Source organism: Schistocerca gregaria, chromosome 6 (genome assembly GCF_023897955.1).
Source record: "Schistocerca gregaria isolate iqSchGreg1 chromosome 6, iqSchGreg1.2, whole genome shotgun sequence".
NCBI lineage: Eukaryota > Metazoa > Arthropoda > Insecta > Orthoptera > Acrididae > Schistocerca > Schistocerca gregaria.
In genome coordinates, this window is record NC_064925.1 from 58486877 (window position 1) to 58508386 (window position 21510).

The window sequence follows — 21510 nt, forward strand, 5'->3', positions numbered from 1 at the left end:
CCCTGTTCAGGCTAATTAAAAGGGTGTGTCAGGATCAATTTTTGGGGCCTGTATAAGTGAAACTGGGATAAGTTTGTTCTGTAGGGTATACTACACATTCTTCATTTTCTGGTGTCTTGGTGAAGAACCCATTGGGGAGGGTATTCTGAGTGGGTGTTGTATGGGATTCTGTCTTTGGGGCTCAATCATTTTTCTCTCTTTGATCCTGCAAATCCATTCCTAATTTTCCTTTCTTACTTCTATCATCCTTATTTCCACATTCATACAATTCTATAGCTGAAATTGTTCTCTTTAGGAAACCACATAAGTAGGATAGAAGAGCTGGTTCAAAGACAGGTAAACATTGGGCAATGCATCACTTCCGATGTTTCATGCTGCACCCAGTAAGCACCATTTCCAAAACAGATTGACAGGATTTGAGAAAATTTGCAGGGTCTCGGTGGATTGCAGTGGTGTTACCAGTATGTACTTGTGATACAATAACGCTGCAGCGTATAAGTAGTTGGATAGTTATGCTCGTATAGGCTGATATAACAATATTATCATATCTAGTGTCATGTTACACATCTGGTGTCAAGTTTCACAGTTAGGTTCCTTGGTGTCCTCACTCCTCCTCCTGCAGTGAACTACTCGAAATTGATCGATGTCATCCAGGGAAACCGAGTACCGATTTCTAACCAAAGATGTTCTATGTACAAGAAATACCACGCCTCAGTACATAAACCTCCACTACAGTAGTAAATTGCATGACGTCATGGCAAAATTCTGATGCTTCCAGCCAAAGTTACTGTATTTTTACCACAGTGCTACATTACACACCTAGAGATAGAGTCGACTAGTATCTGCAACAAACCAGAGAAAATAGCGTCGCTTGCAGGATACTGTTGCTACTAAATTATGAAGTTTACCTCTGTTCTTTACTAGCTGTTACCTGTGGCTGTGCTCACCTATCAGTAGTTTTGTTATGATGAGTGACATCAAGTAAGCTAAAGTATGTGTAATAACATCACCTGCACTTTTCTGACTGCCGATTTGGGTAAGCATAGCTCATGATGTGCTCCCGGTTCTCCTCCCTCCCAAGCTGTCCCAACACATGATTTGGCAGTATCTGCAGCATCACTGCTGAGCGGTGCATACAGTGGAGCATGGACAGCAGCATACATCTATGCATCATATTCTTAAAGTAGTGTGGAAGTGTGGATTAAATACATCGAAGAGTGGATGAGCATTGTATTCACTACTTCGAATGGTATCATACAGCACGTATCAACCAAGAAAATCTTTTCTACAAATATGATGAAGTTCAAAAGTCAGAGAGTAAATAGCTTTTTCAAAGAATAAATATTTTTCTTTAATTCATGTAATAGTCTTCAAATCAATGAGCAATGAGTATCTAGTACTACACTAGCAGCGGCTGATCAGAGGCAGCAAGGAAGGCAGGTCGACCCTTCTGATTTTTTGTGTGTCAGAAGAAGCGGTTGCAATAGCAACAACAGTTTTTTTTTCCTATTTCAGTAAACCTTTATGCACTTTTGTCAGTGAGAGTGAAAGACATTTGCTTGTGTTGTTTCATTCTAACCACCAGCACTAGACAGCACGCCAACATGTGAGAGCTTAACCATAACCTAATGCAGCTGGAGGTGTGAAGCATATGGCGAGGTAGCCCAAGCCATTCCAAGCTGCCTGCAAATTCTCAGTTGCCATGGCGACCAGATGCCACTACAAGAGACAGAAGAGAGGGTACAGGTTGTCCTAAGTTGCGTTGCCCTTCTGCTGCACAGCCGCCCAGTATCTGTGGTGCAATCTCTATGGGTTTTTCTTATTTTAATTGTACCAAATGCAGTGAACATAGAGAATTAAATAACCTAAAAACTAAGGTCCATGAAATTGCCCCCCAGCCCCATTCCCAAGCTCTTTTTACTCACTATTTTGCATATTTTCTAAATTTGGTTTGCAATAGAACTGTTTGTACAATACCAGTAAGGATGTCTTTCTTCCATGCTTCATTGTATTCCTGTTTTCCTACACCAGTCTTCCAAACGTAAAATTCTCTTTGGTAAACACATTCCTTCCAAAATACTTAGTAACAGAATTGCTACAGCCTGCTATGCTCTTAGAATTCTGACTGCAGTGTGTGATACTTCATGTGTCAGATCTGTATATTTTTCTTATAACCACTCTGTTATTACCTATGGAATAATATTTTGGGGAGTCAACAGTAAAAATATTCAAATAGTTTTCAAATTACAGAAAAGAGCAATTCATATTATAACCAAGAGTGGCAGTAGGGCTCACTGCCTTGAACATTTCCAAAAGTTGGAAACTGTCCCCTGTGAATACATTTTTCAAAGTATTATGTATGTAAAATAAAACATTGACTGCTATATGAAAAATTCTTTAGTACACAACTATGAAACTAGAAACCAATACAATCTGCATCTAGAGAGGAAAAATAAAGTTAAAACTCAGCAGAGCTTGTTGTACAATGCCGTTAAATTATATAATAAATTACCCCAAAATATAAAAGCAATTGACACAATTGGACAGTTCAAACCAAAACTAAAAATTTTATTATTAACTAAAAGTTATTACGCAGTAACGGACTATCTGAATTAAAACATTTAGTGTAATTAAAGTAGCCTGCATTGTAATACATGAGGAAATAACTACAATATGAAATCCAGAATTGTAGAGTACTATAAGAAAATTACATAAGGATATAAAACTAATGTAAGATACCTCAAAATGTGTGTAAATACTAATTTTATGTGTATAAATTGTAGGTATATTGTATTGTATATGATTTTGCTAACGAAATCCACACAATGTAAATTGTTACATGGATTAATAAAGAAATCAATCAATCAATCAAACCATGAAATGAGGTGGAATGTAAGGCCAGAATAATATCTGCCAATCACAAAAACTGTCTGGGGCTAACTGAGATTTTAAATGAAACAATTAACAGTCCAGTCTCTAGTGCATCAACTACAAGAGAAGTTTGTTGTTTCAAATTTAGTCCCCTAAACTTTGACTTTGTTTTTCTTCTCTGTTTTTCAAAGTAAGTTTTTGAACACTAAACTGTTTTTCAGCATTCTTCAGGAAAAAATTCTATGATGCACAGTTTTGCAACAATGCTGCCACAAGAAATAAAGATAAACTGATAGACTTTATAAACTCCACTTAATGCTCCACTAATCTGCAGCCTGTACCTTCCATGAATAGAGCTGAAACGAGGGATGAAAGCAATGGCAATTGATTGATGTCAAAATACAAACAGGTTTACTTCAAGGTACTGGATGATATTGTAACACAGCTGGAAACAAGATTTTCACATCATGATAAACTCCTCTTCCTTAAATTAGGTGATTCTACTCAGTTTGCCAATTATGCTCAGTATTTTCCTGTAGACAGTTTGAATTCATTATAGTGCATCCTTTAATCGTGTACAGTTATGAGTATAACTGGAGACTATCTTTCTTTCCAGCATTAAGAAACATTTCAGTCTGTGTCTTGGAGACATTATCAAAGGAATGATTGAGAATGAAACAGATCAAATTCTTCCAGAAACTTTTAAACTATAGTTTTCCTAATTACTACAATTCCTGCAACAAGTGTTTCAATTGAAAGCAGTTTTACTTATGCCAACTGCATAAAAGTGTATTTGAAAAACAGTATGGACAAGGATCGCTTATCAGCTCTTCTTTGTACGCCAGCTGAAAAACAAGCTTTGTGGATATTTGAAAGCAAGAGACACATCATATGACAATATTACCGAAAGATTCAGGAAGGGGAGGTTCCCTTGTCAGTAACCACAAGGAAACTAACGAATGGATAAACCCATTATCACATCTGCCTAAAGAAGGAGGTACAAATGAGTTTGATAGCCCCATTCAAGTGGTAAAAAAAGCATGTGCACAAAACATTACAAACTACATTGAAACTTAGTCATAAAATGAATACCATTATTCATACTATCCCAAACGACTTGATGTACAATATCCAAAATCAAAAATAGAAACAACTATTTACCATATGGTACAGACAATAGACGAGTTACGAAATGCAAGCAAAAGAAGAATCGCTGTTAATTTTCAAATGGAAAGAATAGGTTAAACAGAAGTACTCTACAAGTCTTCCATTTACACGAATAGAATAAAAAAGAGATGTGAAAGATTGGCTTTCCTTATTATTAAGAACATAAAAATTGCAAGTGCTAATACTATGCCTCAGAAAACTACAGACAGGGAAATAAGAAAGCAGAAGGAATAGGAAAGACAATGTCCAAAACAGTACAAACTACAACTGATCAGTGGACTTCAAAAGAAAGGTGGAAGACTTGGGAAAGAAAGTATTCAGAACAATGCAAACTACAAATGGCCAGTGGTTCAGGGTAACAGAAAATAAGACAGAAGATATCCGAGGAATTAAGAATGAACTGGACCAAAGAAAGAAGAGAACAAGAGGCATTATTTGTCAATAATGGTGTCCCAGTGACTGAAAAGTCATACTCTTGCAAGACATGCAGTCTCAATGAAAACAACCACTGAAGCATCAGAATAAACCTCAACGATCAACTGCAACGGTCCCACGAGGATACGGCTACATCACCAACAGCAACTACACTGCTTTAGCATGAACACTAAGCTCCCCTGCAGCAGGTGGTGGTTCCGTACACCCAGTTAGAAGAAACATGAGGCAGTCTAAAGTCATCTGTAGGATTTTTTAATAGTCAAAATCATCAGTTACAACAGTTCAAAAAGAGCAGCATTTGAACTGAAGGTAAGGGATACTTCAGATATTCCCACAAATTCCGGAAAGAAAATCCTTGACCAAAATGTTCAGTCCCTATATAGCAAACCTGATTATTTAAAGATACTAATAATGCAGTAACTAAAAGATATTTCTGGAATGTGTCTTTCTGAGCAGTGGCTTGATGAAACCTTAATAAAATCCGTCTCCCTACAAAAAATTACTCTCTGGGTGACTACTACTGTAGACTCGGTAGCCAGTATGGGGGACTTTGCCATATAGTTGTGGAAAAGACCTCAAAATGGCAGACATGAAAGTTCCAATATTACAATTAGTAATAGCTTCAGCATACTGTTCTCCATTGGGAAAATTTGAGGTGTTCCTAGAAAAAATGGAATGGTCCCCAAATAAAGTACCTGCAGAAAGAAATGATGTTATAATTTGTGTTGACTTTCTCAGAAACAATAAACAGAGAGTCACTCTAGTCAGTCTCATCAAATCACATAATCTTACTGTCATTTTAAACCTTGCAACAAGAAAAACACCAACCAGACAGACAGCATTGGATCAAATCCTGATTGCTAAAGAGAAATTTAAGGGGTCTGTAAAAGTATTTAATGCAGGTTTCAGTGACTATAAAGTGTTAAAAATGACCATCACAACTGAAGGAGAGCAGGTGAACAGCAACATACTTCAGATTAAATATAGGATCTCCTGTCAGGAAAGCATAAACCTCTAATTCCTTACTGCACTTTTTTCCCCCCCTGTTCGTGGTTTTAGGGCGCACAAATACAGTGGTCATTAGTGCCCAGACTAAATTATGAATGCACTGCGAGGCACAATGTTAAAACAGCAACTAAAAAGGACAACACCATAAAAGGCACACTAACAGGCAAGGGATTAAAAGGAAACAGCATAATCAAATGTCCTTAGACAGGTTCATCAAGTGGAAAAACCAAGAACGTGAGCAGCTGCTCCTGGGTCATCAACTAAAATTTCATCCAGAGTACATGGCAGGCCAAGATCAATGCAAAGTGTATTAAAATTCGGACAGGACGTTAAAATGTGGCATACCGTCAGCAATTGCTCACGTGGGCAGAACGGCGCTGGCGCAGCTGTCAGCAGATGGCGGTGGCTGAACCGGCAGTGTCCAATCTGTAACCGGGCCAAAACGACCTCCTCTCGCCAAGAAGGGGGTGAAGAGGTTGTCCAAGCCGTGGGGAAAGGTTTCGTGGCCCGAAGCTTCTTTTCAGTAAGTGTAGACCAATCGGCATGCAACAGTGGGAAACTCAGCCGGGCAAGTACTAAAGATGTTAAAAAAGTTCAAGATACTCACAAAAGTAAAGAAAAAAATAATGTTAGTATATTTCATCAAAATATTGGGGGATTGAAGAATAAAATTGATGAGCTTCTGCTTTGTTTAGAAGGTATAGAAACTGAGAATGTAATAGATGTACTATGCCTGTCTGAGCATCACATTGTCACTGATATGCAAAAGGTTAGCATCAATGGGTACAAATTAGCTGCAAATGTAAGTAGAGATAATATGATGAGAGGAGGAGTTGCCATATATGTCAAAAGCTTCCACAGTGCAAAACATTTAGAAACTAAAAAATTTTGTGTAGAGCAACATATGGAAGCATGTGCCACTGAACTAAAACTAAATGATGGCACTTTCATAATTGTAACAGTGTATAGGTCCCCCTCAGGGAATTTCCAGCTATTTCTAGAAAACTTGGATCCTTTGTTGTACTATCTGTCAGACAGGGGGAAGCAAATTATCATTTGTGGGGATTTCAATGTTGATTCCCTGAAAGAGTGTAATAGGAAGAATGACCTTGTAGTATTACTCAGTTCTTTCAATTTGAGCTCTGTCATTGATTTTCCTACTCTGATGACAAAGAACAGTAGGACATTGATAGCTAACTTTTTTTATAGATCAAGATAAGTTTAAGGACATAAATGCTTATCCTGTTGAGAATGGTCTTTCAGATCATGGTGCACAGCTAGTTACAGTACATGACATAGCTCCATGCAGTATACCAAATCAGAATTTCAAAGCAGTTCGTTCAATTAACAATATAAATATTGCAAACTTTAGGGAAAGCCTAAAGCAACTAGACTGGGATGAAGTGTATATGGAACCCAATGCAAACTTGAAATATAACTTATTTCACGATGCATTTTTAAGGGTATTTGAAAATTGTTTTCCCAAGAAAATAGTTAAACATAATTCCAAGAAAACATATAAAAAACATTGGCTAACTAAATGAATAAGAATATCTTGCAACTGTAAAAGAGAACTGTATCTAACAGCAAGAGGGAGTACTGACCCCGAAATTGTTCTATATTGTAAAAACTATTGTGCAGTACTACAAAAAGTTATTAAAAAGTCCAGAAGCATGTGTATCATGCCAGAGATCAGTAACTCTGATAATAAAATTAAAGCCATTTGGAATATTATTGAAAGAGAAACAGGGCAACCAAGAGCACAGGAAGACTTTAGTGCCATAAAACTGAATGACAAGTGTACTAACAAACAATCAGAAATTGAAAATATTTTCAATAATCATTTTTTAAATGTTGTGGAGAAAATAGGATCTAGATCTTCACTAGAAGAGGCAAGGCTTCTAATAGAAGAGGCTATACACGCAGTTTGAAACAACTGTATTTCTACCAACCTCTCCCTCTGAAATCAGTAAAATAATAAACTCACTGAAAAGTAAAAGCTCTTACGGAATTGATGGCATTTCCAGCAAGATACTTAAAGCTTGTTCCCCACAGATAAGTAGGATTCTCAGCCATGTATGTAATAGCTCTTTGGAGCAGGTTGTTTTCCCCGATAGACTGAAATATGCCATTGTAAAACCATTGCATAAAAAGGGGGATACATCGGACGTCAACAACTATCGCCCAATCTCTCTTCTGACAGCTCTATCAAAAATTTTTGAGAAAGTAATGTATTCAAGAGTAGCCTCACATATTTGTAAAAATAAAGTACTAACAAAATGCCCGTTTGGTTTTCAGAAAGGCTTTTCAACAGAAAATGCTATATACGCTTTCACTGATCAAATATTAAATGCTCTGAATAACCGGACATCACCCATTGGTATTTTTTTGCGATCTTTCAAGGGCCTTTGATTGTGTAAATCATGGAATTCTTTTAGATAAGCTAAATCATTATGGTTTGCGGGGGGCAGAGCACAAATGGTTTAATTCATACTTAACTGGAAGAATGCAGAAAGTTGAAATAAGTGGTTCATTTAATGTTAAAACAACATCTGATTCCTCAAACTGGGGGGGGGTCCTAACCAAGAACCAAGTATGGGGTCCCACAGGGTTCAGTCTTAGGCCCTTAACTGTTCTTGATATACATTAATGACTTACCATTCCACATTGATGAAGATGCAAAGTTAGTTCTTTTTGCTGATGATACAAGTATAGTAATAGCATCTAAAAACCAAGAACTAAGTTATGTAATTGTAAATGATGTTTTTCACAAAATTATTAAGTGGTTCTCAGCAAACGGACTCTCTTTAAATTTTGATTAAACACAGTATATACAGTTCCGTACAGTAAATGGCGCAACTCCAGTAATAAATATAGACTTTTGAACAGAAGTCTGTAGCTAAGGAAAAATTTTCAAAATTTTTAGATGTGTCCATAGATGAGAGGTTAAATTGGAAGCAACACATTGATGGGCTGCTGAAACGTCTGAGTTCAGCTACGTATGCTATTAGGGTTATTGCAAATTTTGGTGATAGGAATATCAGTAAATTAGCTTACTATGCCTACTTTCATTCACTGCTTTTGTATGGCATCATATTCTGGGTAATTCATCATTGAGTAGAAAAGTATTCAATGCTCAAAAACGTGTGATCAGAATAATTGCTGGAGCTCACCCATGGTCATCCTGCAGACATCTATTTAAGGATCTAGGGAGCCTCACAGTATATATATTCACTTATGAAATTTGTTGTTAATAATCCAACCCAGTTCAAAAGTAATAGCAGTGTGCATAGCTATAACACCAGGAGAAAGGATGATCTTGACTATGCAGGGTTAAATCTGACTTTGGCACAGAAAGGGGTAAATTATGCTGCCACAAAAGTCTTTGGCCACCTACCAAGCAGCATCAAAAGACTGACAGATAGTCAACCAACATTTAAAAATAAATTAAAAGAATTTCTAGATGACAACTCCTTCTACTCATTGGCTGAATTTTTAGATATAAATTAAGGGAGTGGAAAAAAACTAACTTAAACATTAGTGTCATGCAATATTTTGTGTAATGTAATATCTTGTACAGACATCTTTTGTTAACCTGACACATTCCACATCATTACGAAGTGTCGTATTCATGATCTATGGAACAAGTATTAATCTAATCTAATTTAATCAGCAATAAAATATGCTGACAAATGACTCTGCTAAAATCAGATGAAGGCACACAGTGAAGACTGGTCTGCTCTCTATGACAAACAAAGTCTGAATACAAAATTCAACATATTTCTAGAAAAATTGACAAAGCACTCTGATACAGCCTTTCCTCTAAAAATGGTAAATATCAGAAAGAAAGAAAGAGGCAATGCATGGATTACTAAGGCAATTAAAATTTCTTGCCAGAAAAATAGAGAATTGCTCCAAATCTGCAAGGAAAATACTGTCACAGCAGATATGCACACACTCTACAAAACTTACACAAAAATTTTACAAAAGGTTACAAAACAGACAAAAAGAATGCACAATGAGAGATACAAAATTTTTTTTCAAGTAAAGTAAAAGCAATGTGGGACATAAGTAGGGAAACATGCAAGAAAAAGAAAACCAGTGAGAATACTGTATTGATACATGGCAATGAAATGATTACTGACCCAAGTGAAACAGCAATATATTCAGCAGCTACTTCACTGGAATAGCTGAAAATTTAATAAAAACTAATTTTGTTGTAAATCAGTAGTCAGTAGAAAATCAGGTCAACGCCTGTGAGTTATCAATGTTGTGGATCATGTAAGCAGGGAGGAAACAGTGAAGGCTGTTACAGGTCTAAAACCAACATAGCGAGCAGGAGTTGATAGTATACCCAGCAGAACCTTGCAGCTATCCCTCCAGTACACTACTGACCCCCTCACTCACATATTTAACTGCTCATTAGAAACAGGCAACTTTCCCTATCAGCTAGAAACATCCAAAGTTATTCCAATATTCAAAGCTGGTGACAAACGATAAACTATCACCCCATTCTATTAACACCCTGTTTTTCAAAAGTGATGGAAAAAAATGTAAAAGTTAATAAATTTTATAAACAAAAGTGGGGTATTGGGCAAACCTCAACATGGGTTCCGAAGTAAGAAATCAACGGAGAGAGCAGTGTATGAGTGCATAACCACTGCTATAAAAGCAATTGATTAAAAACAGCAAATACCAGATATATCTTGGATTTAAATAAAGCTTCTGGCATGGTAAATCACAGCACTCTTCCAAACAAGCTTGAATACTATGGCATTAAGGAATTACCAAATGACTGACTGCAACCAACAAGTATGCATTAGACATATAGACGAAAAATCTCAGAATAACATCCAATCGGGGTACCTGAAGGATCAGTAATGGGACCTCTTCTCCTACTAATACATATCAGTAATTTCAATGTGCACATTAACTCAGGCAAAGTAATTATACTTGCTGGTGAGAACAACATCTATAAAACCAGCAAAAAATAATAATATTCAACATAAAGTAAGCTCCATTATAAATCAACTAAGTAAATGCAATGGATCAGCTTATAACAAAACAATAAAAAACTGTAGCCTTAAGCTTCCAGAACTCTCAAGACAAGACCCTGCAATGCCCAAATATCACCATCAACCAACCCAGCATCACTTGTAAAGAAGTAACAATATTTCTTGGCATTTGAATTCAAAGTAATCTAAAGTGGGACAAATGTATTGAACATGTTAATGCCAAGCTGAATACAGGCTGCTACCTAAAGTACTCTGAAATGATGCATAAATGAACAGGCTCTTATGTCTGCCGATACTACATATGTTAACGCACACCCAAAGTACAGACTCATCTTCAGCAGGGTTTCACCAGCAGCTCTGGGAATCTTCAGAATAAAAAAAAAAGAGCCAATTGGGATTATTACAGGGAGCAGAGCTATGCAGCCATGTAAACCAATATTTAAAACACTGAAAGTGCTACTACTACCTTTCATGTTTGTTCTTAACACACTAATGTATGTTAAAAGAAATGTAATTGGAAATGATAAGAGTACTAGTAAAAACTGTGGCTTATGTAATCACAACACTAGATTAAAAAGTAATTTGCATTTACTCCCAGCTAATACTCATTTACATCAGAAAGTACACACTACTGGGAATTAAATCATTCAACAAGTTGCCAAATGACACAAAATGTAAACTAATACTAATACTTTTGAAAGATCTATTAGAGAGTATCTACAGTGCCACTGCTTCTATTCAGTAAATGAATACTTGAACTGCAATTAATGTATACAGCTGTAACTCCTGTAATCTATAACACGTAGAAGTATAGATAATCCTGAAAAACTGTCTCCTTTAATGACTAGATTGAAGTCCAAATCATCTTGTACATTGTGCTACACATGATTCACAAACCTCCTGTTGACACCTGTTCACGAGTCTGGGTAACACTGGCCTCTCAGTATATGTATTCCTTACTGTCATTTCTTGTTAACAATATTAGCTTTTTCCTAAAAATAAGCAGCTTTCACTGAGTTAATACTCAACAGAAATCAAACTTGCATTTGGATCGCACTTCCTTAACTCTTGTGCAAAAGGTGTGCAGTATACTGCTGCATCCATTTGCAATAAGGTACCACTCGAATTCAAAAATCTTAGCAACAATCCACGCACTTTCAGATCAAAACTGAAGAGCTTTCTCATGGGTCACTCCTTCTATTATGTCGAGGAGTTCTTTGAAAAATTAAGCTGATTCTTGTTGTATTGTTGATTGTGTTTACTTAAACTTATGGGCTGACTTTTTTCGGATTCATAAACATTTTATTTTTACCTGTTATTCCTTTTACATTATAATTTCATATACTGACATGTTCCATGACCTTGGAGATTTGCTCCTCAATTTGGTCCTAGACAACTAGATGTGTAAGTAAAATAAAATAAAGTACTAAACAAATCAACAGAAGAACCCAATCTGGAAGAAAAGGTAAGGAAGACACTTTTTGCACTCACTGGTCATGCTAGAATTAGAAAAAAAACCACAAACGACATAAGCCTAGACCACGTTCAGAAGTATCTAGCTGGAGAAACAGTACTACTTACATCTTATCTGAAAGCATCTTCTTTATGTAAAAGAAATAGCAAAAGGCAATTACTCTATACAGGATCCTATCAAATACTCAACATACCCCAGCCAGGTAATTATTTTTTGTTTTCCTAAACCTGGTATATTTGTTGTTGTTGCTGTTGTTGTTGTGGTCTTCAGTCCAGAGGCTGGTTTGATGCATCTCTCCATGCTACTCTATCCTGTGCAAGCTTTTTCATCTCCCAGTACTTACTGCAACCTACATCCTTCTGAATCTGCTTAATGTATTCATCTCTTGGTCTCCCTATATGATTTTTACCCTCCAAGCTGCCCTCCAGTGCTAAATTTGTGATCCCTTGATGCCTCAGAACATGCCCTACCAACCAGTCCGTTCTTCTTGTCAAGTTGTGCCACAAACTCCTCTTCTTCCCTATTCTATTCAATACCTCCTCATTAGTTACGTGATCTACCCATCTAATCTTCAGCATTCTTCTGTAGCACCACATTTTGAAAGCTTCTATTCTCTTCTTGTCTAAACTATTTATCGTCCACATTTCATTTCCATACATGGTTACACTCCATACAAATGTTTTCAGAATCGACTTCCTGAGATTTAAACCTATACTCAATGTTAACAAATTTCTCTTCTTGAGAAACACTTCCCTTGCCATTGCCAGTCTACATTTTATATCCTCTCTACTTTGACCATCATCAGTTATTTTGCTCCCCAAATAGCAAAACTCCTTGACTACGTTAAGCGTCTCATTTCCTAATCGAATTCCCTCAACATCACCCGACTTAATTTGAATATATTCCATGATCCTCGTTTTGCTTTTGTTGATGTTCGTCTTATACCCTCCTTTCAAGACACTATCCATTCCGTTCAACTGCTCTACAAAGTCCTTTGCTGTTTCTGACAGAGTTACAATGTCATCGGCGAACCTCAAAGTTTTTATTTCTTCACCATGGATTTTATTTCCTACTCTGAATTCTTCTTCTGTTTCCTTTACTGCTTGCTCAATATACAGATTGAATAACATTGGGGAAAGGCTACAACCCTGTCTTACTCCCTTCTCAACCACTGCTTCCCTTTCATGCCCCTCGACTCGTAACTGTCATCTGGTTCCTGTACAAATTGTAAATTGCCTTTGGCTCCCTGTATTTTACCCCTGCCACCTATAGAATTTGAAAGAGAGTATTCTAGTTAACATTGTCAAAAGCTTTCTCTAAGTCTACAAATGGTAAAAAGTACGTTTGCCTTTCCTTAATCTTTCTTCTAAGATAGGGCGTAAGGTCAGTATTGCCTCACGTGTTCCAACATTTCTACGGAATCCAAACTGATCTTCGCCGAGGTCGACTTCTACTAGTTTTTCCATTCGTCTGTAAAGAATTCGTGTTAGTATTTTGCAGCTGTGACTTATTAAGCTGATAGTTTGGTAATTTTCACATCTGTCAACACCTGCTTTCTTTGGGATTGGAATTATTACATTCTTCTTGAAGTCTGATGCTATTTCGCTTGTCTCATACATCTTGTTCACCAGATGGTACAGTTTTGTCATAACTGGCTCTCCCAAAGCCATCAGTAGTTCTATGGAAAGTTGTCTACTGCCGGGACCTTGTTCCGACTCAGATCTTTCAGAGCTGTGTCAAACTCTTCATGCAGTATCTTATCTCCCATTTCATCTTCATCTACATCCTCTTCCATTTCCATAATATTGTCCTCAAGTACATCACACTTGTATAGACCCTCTATATACTCCTTCCACCTTTTTGCTTTCCCTTCTTTGCTTAGACCTGGATTTCCATCTGAGCTCTTGTATTCATACAAGTGGTTCTCTTTCCTCCAAAGGTCTCTTTAATTTTCCTGTAGGCAGTATCTATCTTACCCCTAGTGAGATAAACCTAGCCATCCCTGCTTAGCCATTTGCACTTCCTGTCGATCTCATTTTTGAGACGTTTGTATTCCTTTTTGCCTGATTCATTTACTGCATTTTTATATTTTCTCCTTTCATCAATTAAATTCAATATTTTTATACTGTGAATTTTAGTTTAATGAAATACGTTTAAGAACAGTACAGAGGAATGGATCAACCCTGCTGTAATATGCACAGATTTTGTTGATGCAGCGAAAACTGCTTTTATTTAGTTAAATTACTATGGGCCAGAATTCATGTGAATCATTACATGAAACATTATATTTGTAATATAATTACCTTACTGCAGGTACAGATTTCTTAAATATGGTATTAGTAAAAGTGAAATGAATAGTATTGGAATGTAAAACTGAAATGTGTATTTGTGAAAGGACTCTTAATTCCTTTAAAGTCTAACGAGTAATCCTCCTTTTTCACTTAATTACTATTTGTTCATTAGTGGTCGTTCATTAGCTTTAGCAGGTATGCACTTGTAAGCAACATGGCGCCTATGACGTCATTACATAAGCACAACAACCACGAAAATACAGATAAAACCAACAAACCCATCTCCCTCCAAAAATATAGTCAACCAGTGCGGGAAATTGAAAGTAATTTGGTGGGTACAAACTGAATATAAGCACATACAGACACACACCACAATCCCACACCACACAAGACGACGGCAGAAAAACACCACAACATTCACAAATTCCACTACACTCGCAATACCGATAGGAATCGGTCACTTCCCTACACCAACCGCAATTATCGATACCACAAAATAAAAACGAACTACTCCAAAAATTAGAATCACACCGCAACTATCGATACCACAAAACGACACCTAAAACAACAAAAATTGGAATATGACACTTCCCTTGACTTATATACGTCAACAGAAGCTCACGATACCAAAACACATACAGCTACAACGAGACACATTGGAGTCGGACACTTTCCATGACCTCTAACGATATCAAAACAACCACATGCAGTAAATAACACCGACCCAGCAACACAGAAAAACCCCACGGAACACACACACACACAACGAAAACAAACTCCCAACCCACCCACAACCTGCCAAGCCCGCCCGCCCCCTCCCCCCCCCCCATTCAACCCTCACCCTCCTACCAAAAAAAAAAAAAAAAAAAAAAAAAAAAAAAAAAAAAAAACCGAGACGCCGGAATTCTGTCCATCCGCATTTTCTGCTTGCATACGCCGTATTTCACTATCTCCGCCACAAGTCCAGAAATTTGCACAAACTTAATGACGGACATGTCCCCCATTTCAGCCCGCAAATGGGTACTATTAAACATAGAAGTCATATCGATGCCTAACAAAAGCAGCCACAAATTGAATTAACAAACCAATAACAGCAAACGACACCGAAATCACATAAGCACAACAGATACGTAATTCTTAACCCAATGAAACCAATTTCCGTTCTTCTGTAACAATCACGACCGATAAATGCACACTTCAATGAAGCCAATACATCACATAAAACGCAGACCATACACACACCACCAGAGGACACGACCAACCGCAACAAGACATCTACAAACACAACACACACATAAACTAAACTCCGCGCCGTCATGACGTCACACACCGTAACACCCTTAAGTCACGGTTCAAAGCCGACGGACAGGATCGGACGCCTTGAACATTTGACCATTAATTTGAAAGTCCGATGCAAATAGTCTTGAACAGGACAAGTAGAAGATTGAGAAGTAAATAAGACATATTGTGTTCTTTATGTAAATGAGATAAAACATGTTTGATTCCGTAACTAATAGTGAAATCCGCAGTGACGAGTTGCATCTTGAACTATATGATGTTAAGTGACAAAACTCTGAATAAAAAACTGTTGAATTAATTTGCAGTGAAGTTATGAAAAGTTAAGAAAGGGAGCATATAAATGTGAGTATGTGCAAATGGGAACCTACAGAGGCATAAATTTTGAGTGTGTTTGGCAGACATCACTATGTTCAACCTAAACATTTCACAAATGCTGATGCATGAGAAGAACAACAAGAATAACAATTTTCTTACCTGGAACTGATCCTGAGCCCTTTTGGCTGGCTGTGGTTTAATGTGTGGAACGGGGATGTCTTTGGAAGGTCCTGCAAGAAATTGCAAATAAACGTGATCGCACAAGCACATTATCCACTTTATGCCAATACCGACGAACAGCTTGTTCTGCCTGTGCGGCACAAACATTACAACAATCCCGGTTGTGCAATACAGACCTGATTGCCGAGACAGACTGCTGGAGACGTGGTGATGTTATGAAAACTCAAATTACGTAAATAAAATGAACACAAAATGCAAACTTAATATCAACATGTACACAAAATGCAAACTTAATATCAACACGAACAAAAAATTCAAATTTAATATGGATACAAACTGCGCCGAATAGTGTAAATTTTCGTAGGGCCAGTTGTACAATCCGCGGTTAGTAGCCGGTTAAGCTCTATTCTCGGAATAGCACGGGAAACGCATTGTAGGAACCATGCAGGTAAGAATACTTACCTCCATGGAAGGAACGCGGAATAACGGCTAACCAGAGAATAAATTCGAGATATCTTAACCGGCGATTTCTGGACGGTTTCCAAGCTTAACCATGGAATAACTTTTCAGGGCGGTAGGAATAGTGACAGATGCAGCCCGCAATAACGAGATTCCTGCTGAACTGTTTATGAGAATGAGGAAGGAAAAGAAAGAGTCACGATGACAATTTGGAATTTATATTCAGATTTTACTTATCGAAGGAAGCCGTACTTCGTCTTAACAGTATTTTACATGAGAAACTGGAGCATATGACGGACAGATGAGTCTAGTTCTCTATTTTCTTAAATAATACAGTTAATTTGTGGTAATATGCATTCGATTTCAGTATGTCGTGTTATGTAAATCAGGTACATTAAAATGACGATTCGTACAAAAATAGTCATGTGTATCTGGTGTGTGTTACAATTGCCGCTGCAGCCAAAATGATTGTTTCGTTTTATTTAGCGGACAGTGCTATAATAGACTTAACCAAATCGAAAACCACACCAATTATGTGTAAAATTTCCATTAATAGAGTTTTCTGTTTTTAACGAAACATCGATTTTTCGTGTTGCAAAACATTTCGACAAAATGGTAGTGCCCCACGTCATTAGTAGCAAAAAATAATGTTCCGCTTTGTTTCTATTGGGAATGCCACTTTTTGTAAACAACACAGCAGTGTCAATTTTCCACCTTTTATTAAAAATATTTGGATTACAGACCCATTAATGCCTCAGAACTAGAAGATTGTCTCCCACCTACCATTATTCAATGAAGCCAGTGTATTTGTCATAAAATAATAGCTGTATTTGTATGCATAAGAACAGAACAGGGATCTAATTATCTATATAGTTGTAGCATGTGGAAGGAGTACCTGGGATGCTATGTTTTTAAATTTCCTTGAATATCAAGTTATTTTCAGAGTTCTCTTCATGTCAAACTGTAGCTAGTTGAGGTTAACTTAAACTGAAACATCTTATGTTGTACTTGTGTTAAGTACAATTTTCTTCTGAAACTGATGGAATATTATGATGTTTAATGTAACAAAATGTTCGATAACTCATTAATGTCCCTAGTTCACTCAGCGAAATCAATAGTAGGAAATATTGTTCACTCTTACATCCCATTTAGACAATAACTTTCTATCTTTTAGTGAATGCTTCAGAGCATTAAAATAGTGCAGCATCTAGCATTATTCCCATAAACATTTAAGATATTTGTGTTTACTCGAGCTAAGTTTAACACAGTAAAATTAATAGGACAGTAGTTTTTTAAATAGAAAGCTATAGTAGATAGCTGTTGTACTTCTCAGTTATTAGTATTATCCACATAACCACATACATATTTATCATAAATTAATTATCTCCATGACAAGAAAACAGGTACTCTTCATTCAGTTAACATGAATATTTAGTTATCGGATCTCCATAATCATAACAGTGGAAGGAGTTGCTGCAAATTATGTTTTTAAATTTCTCTCGAACTGTCCCATGTCATTCTTTCCTTTCTTTCAGACGTGACTGTTCTACCAATGAACCACCTACTACAGAAACTGAAATATTTTGCCTCTGGGGGAAAGCCAGCATGATTATTAAAAGCATGTGTAAGACACTGCACAACATGCACAAGAGACAGTTTTTTTAACTATTTTAGTTCTCTGACATAATTAAAAGAAAATAAAGAAATATATATGGATTAATATATTTTTATTCTGAAACCATTTGTATTAATTTTTATTTTCTGATCTCAATTTTGAGCTTTATGATCCTTTTTAACCAATAGTTCTTTCACCCTTCTTGTCAAGATACTCTTGAAACAGCACCAGCTGTAACTCTGCTAATTCTCTCACATTGGGAAAATGGTATCTTTATTCTGAAAACAAAACTGACAGTTCTAAGTTGGCAAGAAAAGAAGAAAGAACACAGTGAAGGTGTCAGGCTTCTGGTTTCTTCCTTTTCCCCTCCTAGATTACATCCAGGTGCTAGAGGTGATTGCACAACGCAAAATTATGTATGAAACTGTGTCTCAACCATTTATGGTGAGATACAACAACAGCAGCCTCCAATTTGGTATGTGCCGTAGGTATATTTCCACCACAAAATCATTATAAAGATAATGGATGCTTATTGGAAATGTTGTCAGTTTATTGTTCTTATATACCCTCAATATAATTAATAATCATCACATCACAGAAACATTATTTATACATGCCCAAGAACTGCCCTTTATTACCAATTCTGTGTCATTCACCAGCCACAGCTGGACAAACAGCGTCAAGATACAATATTACCAAAATACATGAATACAACTCTACTATGATAGTAATTTAATACCATAAGACATATTTAAGTTATAAATTAGACTAGAATAATATCACAACTATAAAATAGATTCAAGTATATAATGAAATTAAATATAATAGTTACTGTTGGAGTCATGCAACTGTGCTGCAGCTTAAGTAAACACTATGCTATTACTAGAGAAGAATTCTTCAATATTGTAGAAGGGTTGCTCTTTTAGCTAACACAAAATACTAGTTTTAAACTGCTCCCATGGTAAAGACTGAGTATGATCAGGTAGAGCATTAAACAATTTTAGGGCTACCTTTGGGAAGCTGTTTTGCGTCTTTGCTAATCGCCACCTTGGCATTTTGATACTGTCTTTGTTGTGAGTGCTGTATTTGTGAACTTCACTTCTCTTCCTGTAAATATCATGAATTCTCTTTATCTGGAAGAGGCAGTTCAATATATATACTGGCTGTAAATGGTCAGAACCCCTAACCTGGTGAAAATTGGTTTTCAGTAGCCTGTTGTTTTGCTTGAAGTAATGATCCTCATTGCTTTGTTTTGCAGTAAAAGCACATTCTTGCAGCCTGCAGAATGGCCCCAAAACAACAACCCATTACTGATGTGGCTGTGGAACATTGAGTAGTACACAGTTAGAAGGTACTGTACTGGTACTATACTTTTCAGGACCCATGAAAGTATGAAACATACATGTGTAGTGTGCTGTTGCCAGGTTAATTTGGTATCAATGAGAAAGCCCAGAAGTTTAACATCTATTGTGTTACCCAGTGCTCCAGTACTGCTGAGGCTGCTTATCATCCTCTGAGTTTTTTCTTCATTAATTTTCATTTTGTTCATGATAAATCATGCCTTAGCTTCATTGAACAAGACTTCTGCTTGTTGGACTGCCTGTTCAACATTCTTTCCTTTTGAGAACAAGGTTGTATCAACTGCAAACTGCAAGGTGTCCCCATTGGAGCCTATGTCATTTACGAAGATAAGGCACAGCAAGGACATTATTACCGATCCCTGTGGCACACCATGCTGTAGCCTCTTCTCACGTTAATCATCTCCTTGCACGGAGACAATCTGTCATCTATTTCTCAGGTAGGATTTAAGAGTTTGCAGAACAAATCCCCCTATACTATATGTTTTTAGCTTTCTGAGCAGGTCCTTATGTGGGATGCAGTCAAATGCCTTACTAAGGTTACAGAGTACTAGTGCTATAGACTCTTTGTCTTGAAAACCCTGACTTATGTTTGTAACTAAGTCAAGTACAGCTGTTGTTGTTGACCTGCCCTTCCAAAAGCCATCTTGCACAGCTTAAAAGAGACTATTTCCTTCAAAGTCACTTAATAGTTGTTCTTTCATTATAGATATGTTGTTGTTCTTTCATTATAGATATGGGCCTGTAGCGTGACATTTCATGTGGACTGCCTTTTTTGTAAACAGGCACTGTGCGTGCTCCTTTCAGGAAGTCTGGAAATTCCCCTGCATGGAGGCTTTTATTTGTTACTACTGCTAATGGCTGTGCAATTTCACTGATTATAGTTTTTAACATAGTACAGGACATCCCATAAATATCAGGGCTCCCTGAAGATTTGTAGCTTTTTACAATTTTTATTTTCCTTTTGGATACACTCTCTTCCAAATTACCATGCTGCATTTATTTTCAAATTTCACAGCAGCTGCTGGATCTATTCCAAAGTCAGGAATTTCATCTACTGTGTTTTCCAATTTTCTTATAAAATAGTCATTAAACTCAAATGGACTGCAAGAATTAGAGCAAGAGGTGGGCTTTTTCCTGTGCCCATTAACCAGGTCCCTCACTGCTTTACAAGGATTGTGAGCTTCTTCAATAAATCTGACATTGCTTTCCTTCTTTGGTTTTTCTACTTCCTTTCTGTAGATCCTTTTGGTCTGTAAATAACTGGAGTATGGTATATCCTTAATATCTATATCTTAAGCAGCTTGGACCTTGTCATTTAGTATTTGGACAATACATTTTATTTTGGCTAGTGTAGGAGTATACAGCCTCTTTACTTTATTAGTTTTTTGTCTACATTTTGATTTAGAATTTGAATATCTCTTGGGTTTTAATTGGAAATGTTAATTGAATTTCACTTTAAGGATCTGGAACATGTGACTGAATGCAGAATACTACGCAAACTCTTGGAGGCAAGAAAATAAATTCGGAAATTATGTAGGAAATGGATGCAAACAAACATTATGCTCACGACGCGTCTGACGTTCACCTTACCTGCAGCTTGGAGCGCTAGTGTCGCTTCATCTGTCAAACGGCAACAACTTTTATAGCAGTGAGTGTCGTGACTGTTGTGTTAGACTGTGTATAAGGGCCAGTAGTATTTTCACGTTAACGATATTGCGTGTTTGTATCGTGTTAGTTCTCCTGAAAATAAAAGGGAAAAAATAGATGGAAAATATTAGCAGCAAAGAGTACATAACGTCACGTATATATGAGTTGTATCTCGAAGCTCATTTGAACTGTATTGCTTAAGTGCAGCAGGGGATACAAGTTTAGCGTATGTCAGTTTCTTCGTTTTCACTAGCAATACTCTCCTGTTGTTCAGTTGAATTATGTATCTCCTGCTTCACTAAACCCTAAATGAAACACGGGATTCAAATTTTAGATGTATTGTTTATTTTGTCTCCACTATCACTAACAGTCT

At 36.8% G+C, this 21510-nt stretch overlaps 1 long non-coding RNA gene across 1 annotated transcript in view; it reads right to left on the bottom strand.

The window, feature by feature from the left end:
• LOC126277926 (uncharacterized) overlaps window positions 1–16312 on the bottom strand; it is a 72300-nt gene extending 55988 nt beyond the window's left edge. The window contains exons 1-2 of the long non-coding RNA XR_007550622.1: window positions 16232–16312; window positions 16035–16105 (exon numbers count right to left, since the gene is read on the bottom strand). This is a non-coding gene — a long non-coding RNA (uncharacterized LOC126277926). The remainder of the gene's footprint in view (window positions 1–16034; window positions 16106–16231) is intronic.
• Between the last annotated feature and the right edge of the window lie 5198 nt (window positions 16313–21510).